The 7834-nt window shown below is 36.1% G+C and overlaps 1 protein-coding gene across 3 annotated transcripts in view; it reads left to right on the top strand.

Moving 5' to 3' along the window:
- The first annotated feature begins 452 nt into the window (after positions 1 to 452).
- Positions 453 to 7834, top strand: part of LOC106871874 (SHC-transforming protein 1) — a 74927-nt gene continuing 67545 nt past the window's right edge. For 2 of the 3 annotated variants that reach the window (XM_052970636.1, XM_052970637.1), the window contains exon 1: positions 453 to 1024. The gene's annotated coding sequence lies outside the window, so the exon portion shown is untranslated. The remainder of the gene's footprint in view (positions 1025 to 7834) is intronic. The other variant, XM_052970635.1, reaches the window with a different exon arrangement.

Genomic DNA, 7834 nt, shown 5'->3' with positions numbered 1-7834 from the left:
AAAAAAAAAAAAAAAATACCCACATTGCAGTGGAAACTTTGCAACAAACTTGCCGAAAACATGACATTGTGTGAACGATAACTGACGAAGGAAGCTTAAAAATGAAGTACTGAAGTTTCTTTTCAAGACTCTAAGAACGGAATGTGTTCAAAAATTCTGATAAGATAAAGAATCTGCTATTTATATAAATACATTAACACATAGGCCTGTAATCTGAACAGATCTAACAAATAAAAAAATATATATTTAAAATTAAATGATGTAAGCAAGTAGGACTGTAACAGATAGAGAAAAACTAAAGGTTAATTAAAGTATTAAGAAAAGTAGAAAGTAGCATCATCTTGTCTAATGGTTGTTCGTGTAACAGTTTATAAAATAGAAGTAAAAAATATTAAACTGAAAGGGCAGGAAGACAAGGAGTGGTGTTAAGGTTCCCAGTTAAAGCCCTTTTGTTATTTAAGGGGTGGTGATGATGGTGAGAGCGATGTAAGTCTGTAGAACTATCAGCTGAAATCTACATTGGTCCTCCCCACCATCGCCACCTCTGGTATTATAAATGATGTAAAAACAACAACACTGCACAATCGAATAAAAAAACATGTGAACAATAAAAGCAAACGAGACAACTATGATGACAATGTTTGCCTTTGACATGTTTAAGAAAAAGAAATAAATAACGGTAATTAGGCAAAACTAAGCGAGTTTTCTGATGCTTAACTGCACCATCTGCTGTAGCGCTGTGGTGTTTGTTAGGTGGAGACCGCCGTCAAAGCACTCCTACAATTACACCAAACACTACTACCACCGTTGTAGTTAATAGTAGAGGGTTTTGACTAAGCAGGAGCAGTAAATTTGTAGCAGGCAAGTTGCACACTGGGAAAATGGATGGTGTGTCGCCCTACATGTCGACATAACTCAACGGATTTCATGTAATTTGCCTATAATTTCTCATCTACCACTCTCCTGTACAACTACAGTTACTAACTTCAACATCCTTGCCGTCTTCTCTTACATTCCAGCAAAGGTAAAAAAAGGAATTCCTTCTTCTTCCGCTTTATTAGCAGTTTTTCTTTATTTTGTTTTGTTTGTTATTTTTGCACAAATTGTTGTCGCTTGTTCTTTTTCCTCTCACTTTCTCTTTCTTACCCTCCCATTTTCCAGGCACGCAATATTAATTTTCATTGTTTTTAAGTCAAATTATTCTCCCTTTTTATTCTTAAAACCCCTCTACAACACTATTAAAATCATTCCTCTACTAATCTCTTCAATGTAATCCACTTTTCGAAGACATCGATACTTTTAGAGTTGTTAAAGAAAGCTATCAGAATACAATTACAGCAGGTGCTTTATTAATATTATTATTCGTCTTGTTATTATCATCAATGTCTTCTACATTCCTAACAACATAACCATAATCATCTAATAAACTGGATTACACAGACGTGTTTATTAAAACTTTTAAACTGGATTACGAAGCTTAAACTTCACAGTTTTGTTTATCCCAGGACTGCAAATATTAATGCTTTACTTTCTATTCCTCGCCAGTTTTCACATCTCTAAACGTAACAATAACAGTTTTGTGAAGACTTTGCACACGGTTGCAGCCATTTCTTCTTCTAACCTGTAAATAATATTTTGTCGATTAAAAAAATACTTAGATTATGTAACAACGTCGTCTCTGTTTACAGAGAATATTTTTCTCTAGGTTGCAGCTTCTCTAGCTATCAACTAGTTAACTAAAACTGGTACCATTGTCACACACACATGTATGTGTGCGCGCATATACATACATATATATATATATATATATATGCCATCACACAAGGCAAAAACATTTTCCCCCTAATTGCTCTACACATGCAATGTTTCTGCTGACATATACACTAATATCTACTCCTCTACCCGGCTTGCCTCGTTTAAACCACTTTCTCTGTTGGTACTGTTACAGTACCCAGCTTTCAGTCGCTGCTTATCACCACCGATGTACTAGCGTGTGTATATATATATATATATATATATATATATACATACATAGAATGCAGTTAGGTTTTGAATATTGGGGTCGGGAGAAATGGAATCAGGCACTAGTGATACGCTCCTTATTTCATATATATATATATGTGTGTGTGTGTGTGTATGTATAATGTGATTGTGTAATTGAAAATCTATGGCGAGTTCTGTGATACACACACACATTTATATATATATATATGTATATATATATATAGTATGATTACTTTGTTCTGTGAGAGTCCGTGGCAATACTTATATTATCACTCTAGAGAAAATCTAATCTAAGCCGAAACATTGTCCATCGACAGGTAAACCACTCCAATTTTAGTTCAAACTCGATATTACCTTGCCACACCTGCATCAGACTTATTTTCAGGTGAGCCGTTATTAAAACCCATCCCTGTACAAAAATTATATATATTTGGATTGTTACATTCACTACTTTCTCAACAAATCCTCAATCATCGTTTCACCTCGCTAAATGTCACGTTTAGTTTTGGATTTTGTTTATTTGCTAAAATATAGTTTTATTTATTTATTTTATTCTATTTAAATGTTTCTTTCACTTTCTTTAAATGAAAATGGTGCTTCCTGGCTTATTAATTTACTAATTATTGAAATGACAATTTAAAATTACTGTGAACAACCTTATTTCGACTTAAAATCTTTTTTTCTTTTTTTTTTAAATCATAAATTGTTAAACTGTTCTCATCACTGAGGTTTGATCTTAAATCCTATCCGCCCAAACAATAGAAAAAAACGGTGGATCAACCTTCTGTTTACCTTAAATCAATCATTACACTCCACTATTTGGTTTTGCTTGAACGAGGATCACTATATATATCACTGTCTGTCATTTCACACACACACACACACACACACACACACAATCATTTAATGTTCACTTTCCTATGCTTGCATGGGCCAGATCGAATTTGTTGAGGCAGATTTTCTACGGTTGAATGCCCCACCTGTCGCCAACCCTCACCTGTTTCCAAGCAAATCGTATTTTGTGTGATACCGGAAACAAAAGAGAATTGCTTGTATGATGGTGATCCTCATTTACAACAATCACTTGGAGACAGACATAGTTACATACGTGTGTGTGTGTGTGTGTATGCGCACGCGAACGGATTCTTTCATTTTCCATCTACCAAATCCACTCGCAAAGTTTTTGGTTCGCTCAGGTCTATAAAAGAAAACGTTTGTCTAAAATGTGACGAAGTGGGACTGAACCAGATACCACGTGGTTCTGAAGCAAGCTTATTAACCACACGGCCACGCCTGATCCTATAAATAAATCTAAATTCCATCAAAAAGTGTTGACAACTTCCTGTAATTCATTATGGACTAACCTACTATTTCCAGGGTGTTGATCAAAGCAACAAGTTTCTTGACCAGAGGAAATGGCAAAAAGTGGGTCCTGACTAAAACTCTAGCACTAACAAGTACCCACCCACTAATAATTTCATCCCGTTTTTCTGTATTTCTTATGCAAAAGAATTCTGAATTTATTGTAATGCAATATCGTTCATAGTTCTTTGATGTTTAGTAAATAAAATTTTGTTATTCCTATTGGAAAGTTGAATATTTTTGGTATTTCCTTTACTTGTACGTTGAGACTATTTTTGCTAAACAGCACTTTCCTTCTATTTTCCTGACAGCCCCTGAAACTTTTCACCAATGGTGAATGTCTGTATTTCTCTTTTCCTCTTCTTTTTATCTATTTTTTCATGTGTGTTCAAATAGCCAGAGGTCGTTTCAGTTCATTTTTCTCGTTTGTCTTCTGGTTATCATTGTTTTTGTTACAGTTCGGACCAAGTATGCTGATATGATATGGCATATAAGTGCTTTCTAATTTCAGCTTTCAATAAATGCCTGCTCAAAACAATTTAAGATTATTACAATCATTTAACTTTTGCATGCATCAACTAATACATATATGCATACACACTTACATACAAGTTTATTTATACACACAAGTTTATACGCACTTACATACATGTTACGCATATATACACAACACACATCTGTAACTTTATTCCTGCATATACATAATTATGTACACACAATGCACATGCATGCATCAAGTTTATACACACTTACATATACATAATAGTTATGTACACACATGCATATACGTTCGTCTTCAAGGTTGTACACACATGTACATGATAGTGATATACACATACATGTGCATACATCTTCAAACTTATACACATATTAGTTATGGACTACACATATACGTAACAGTTGTTCAAAGATATATACAATACTTGTGCATATACATCTTATACAAGATACACATAATAGTTCTGGATACACACACACACGCACACAAACACATGTAATCTTCAGATTTTATACTCACACAAATCTTCAAATTTATACTCATGCACACAATTGCATATATCTTAAAGTTTATACATTTACATACACAGGTGTTGTGTCATAAGAAGTTTGCTTTCCAACAACATGGTTCTGAGTTCAGTCCCACTGTATGCCGCTTTGGGTGAGTGTCTTCTACTATAGCCTTGGGCTGACACAAGTGGATTTGGTAGACAGAAACTGAAAGAATCCCATTATATGTATGTATGTATATATATATAATTGGGCATAGCAGCATCAGATGTTGTGTGCAAGAGAGAAGATTGCACTGGTATGGTCAGATGGTGCATATGGACAAGGACAGTTGCGTAAAGAAGTGCCAATCTCTATGGAGAGAACCTGTGGTAGAGGTGGATTCTGGAAACCATGGGATGAGGTGGTGAAGCATGCTCTTCGGATGTTGAGTCTCCTCCTGGATGGCAAGTGATCAAGACTTTTGGCAATTTGCTGTTCTTGAGAAGACACGTCAAGCCAAGTGAAATCATATATAAAAGGCAGCCATGCTGGTGACATGTAAAAGGCACCCACTATACTCTGGGAGTGGTTGGTGTTAGGAAGGGCATCCAGCAAGGGAAACCAAGCTAAACCAGACTGAAGCCTGGTACAGCTCTCCAGCTTACCAGTCCCAGTCAAACCGTCTAACCCATGCCACCTTGGAAAATGGATGCTAAATGATGATGATGATGATATATACATATATTTATTTTTAAAACATTTTAAAAATAATAGTAATACTTTATTATTATTATTTTTGTTTCTTAGTCAAAAGCTCTTTCATCACACATCTTGTGGCCTCTTCAGCGACTCTTTATCCCACCACATGTCTCCTCTTGTGTTTGATTGGCAAAATATGACTACCCCCAATTATAACAATACCTGTTTCAACACACAATTTTACATCAAGAATTGTTCAAATCTGTGTGTGTGTGATTTTCTGTCTGTGTTTGTCCCCCACCACTGTTTGAAAACTGGTGTGAGTGTGTTAACAAACCCATAACTTACAGTTCAGCAAAAGAAGCCAATAGAATAAGTACCTGGCTTCAAAAAATAAGTACTTGAATTGGTTTGTTTGGCCAAAATCCTTCAAGGCATTACCCCAGCATAGCCACCGTCTAATGACTGAAACATGTAAAATATGATAATAGTTTGGTGCACACACACACACACACTTTTTCATAAGTCATGACACTTGTTTTTCTGTTGTTTACCATTCCTGTTTTCTTAGTAATTAATATTTAAAAGTATAAAATATTTTTTCCTGGCATGTTTTCAAATATCAATGTAACCTTTCTTTTTTTTTTTCTGTGTACTGACTGGGATGTGTGAGAGAGAGAGAGAGAGATAATAGTTTGGGTAACAAGACAGTTCAGTCTGCTGACCATCAGCTGTAATATTACTCAGAATACTTGCTGTTGGTTGATCATAGAATATATACATTACTGTTGGACAAATGACTGCAACTTTTGCAAACTTCAAATTGGTGGGTTTCTTTCTTTCTTTCTCTTTTTTATTTTATTTATGGCAAGATCTCCTCATTCCTGACTAGCTTTGGACCACACACACACATGTATATAATATACAATATGTATATGCATGTGTGTGTGTGTGTGTAGGCATAGCATAGGAGCAGACATTGTTTTGTAGTTAAGAAGCTTACTTCCTAACTATATAGCCCTAAGTTCAGTCCCACTGTGTGGCTCCTTGGGCAAGTGTTTTCTGCCATAATTCCAAACCAACCAAAGATTTGTGAGAGAATTTGGTAGGTGAAAAACTGAAAAAACCTATTGTGTGTGTGTATGTATGAACACACACACACACACTATAAAATAATTGTCATTACATATTTTTCCTGTATTAAAGCAAATTTGGCTTACATCTGTTTCTGGTAGCCATTATAGGTATGTTACTGATAAGCTTGCTCTATTGATCAGTTGAGAAAAATTGAACTGAAACAGTGGTGCTTTCATCAGAGCCATTTCTGGTTGGCATATGGCTCAGTGGTTCGAGCATCAGGCTCACAATCGTGAGGTTGTGAGTTCAGTTCTGTGACCAGCGTGTGTGTTGTGTTCTTGAGCATTACACTTTATTTTATGTTACACCAGTTCACTCAGCTATAGAAATGAGTTGCGACATCATTGGTGCCAAGCTGCATCAGCCTTTGACTTTCCCTTGGATAACATCGGTGGCATGGAGACGGGAGGCTGGTATTCATGGGTGACTGCTGGTCTTGCATAAATAACCTTGCTTGGATTTGTGTCTCAGAGGGGAACTTTCTAGGTGCAATCCCATGGTCATTCATGACTAAAGGGAGTCTTTACCCTTTATCCTATGTGTATATATATATATATATATATGTTCATATGATGATATCTCCACAATGTGTTGATGATGAGAAAAACATGTAAATTTTGGTTATATATATATATAAATATATATATATATATATATAACCCAGAATAATAGTACCTGTTAGGGTCCCAGCTATGGGCTGGCTAGCATGCGAACTAGTGCGAGTGCAGGATCCCTAGTTCTTATTATAACTTCATTTTAGAAGATAAAATTGCGGTTTGGTTTCTAGTCATCTCAACCTCTGTTGTGCCACTGGTGTTATAGCTGATTGGGCTGAAAAATGAGTTCAGTGGTGTGCAATCCTTTATCCACTTAAAACAAATTCGTGCATAGAAACTTCTTGGACTCTTCAAACATTTGCATGGATTTTTCTTACATTTTTACCCCCTCACTATCCTTCAATATTATCACTTACTCACCTACATCATTATTTCTTCTCTTCCTCTTTCTAGAGTTCCCTCTCATTAGTATGTGAGAATGTGTGTATACCCTTGTCTTGACATTATATGATGATTGTATATGAGCATCACCATTATATAAGTGATGTTCATTTCCAGTCTTCCATGGAAAATATATCTGACCATGAGGAAATAGGTGGTTGGAAACAGGTGAGGGCTGATGATGGGAAGAGCATCAGGCAAAAAAAATCTGCTTCAACCTATTCCATCTGACCCATGCAAGCATAGAAAACATGACATTAAATGATGTTGATGATATGTACACGTACACACAGAGGTACACATAATATATGCACAAAAGCTCAATAATCATCATCATTTAACATCTGCTTTCCATGCAAGCATGGGTTGGACGATTTGACTGGGGACTGGTGAACCAGATGGCTACATCAGACTCCAATCTGATCTGGCAGAGTTTCTACAGCTGGATACTCCTCCTAACACCAACCACTCCGAGAGTGTAGTGGGTGCTTTTTACATGCCACCGGCATGAGGTCCAGTCCAGCGGTACTGGCAACGGTCACGCTCAAATGGTGTTTTTTTATGTGCCACCTGCACAGGAGTCAGTCCAATATTTTGTTCACATGCCACTGGCACAAGTGCCAGTAAGGTGAAGCTGGAAATGA

Source organism: Octopus bimaculoides, chromosome 9, assembly GCF_001194135.2.
Source record: "Octopus bimaculoides isolate UCB-OBI-ISO-001 chromosome 9, ASM119413v2, whole genome shotgun sequence".
Classification (NCBI taxonomy): Eukaryota; Metazoa; Mollusca; class Cephalopoda; order Octopoda; family Octopodidae; genus Octopus; species Octopus bimaculoides.
This window is presented reverse-complemented; position numbering and strand designations above follow the sequence as displayed.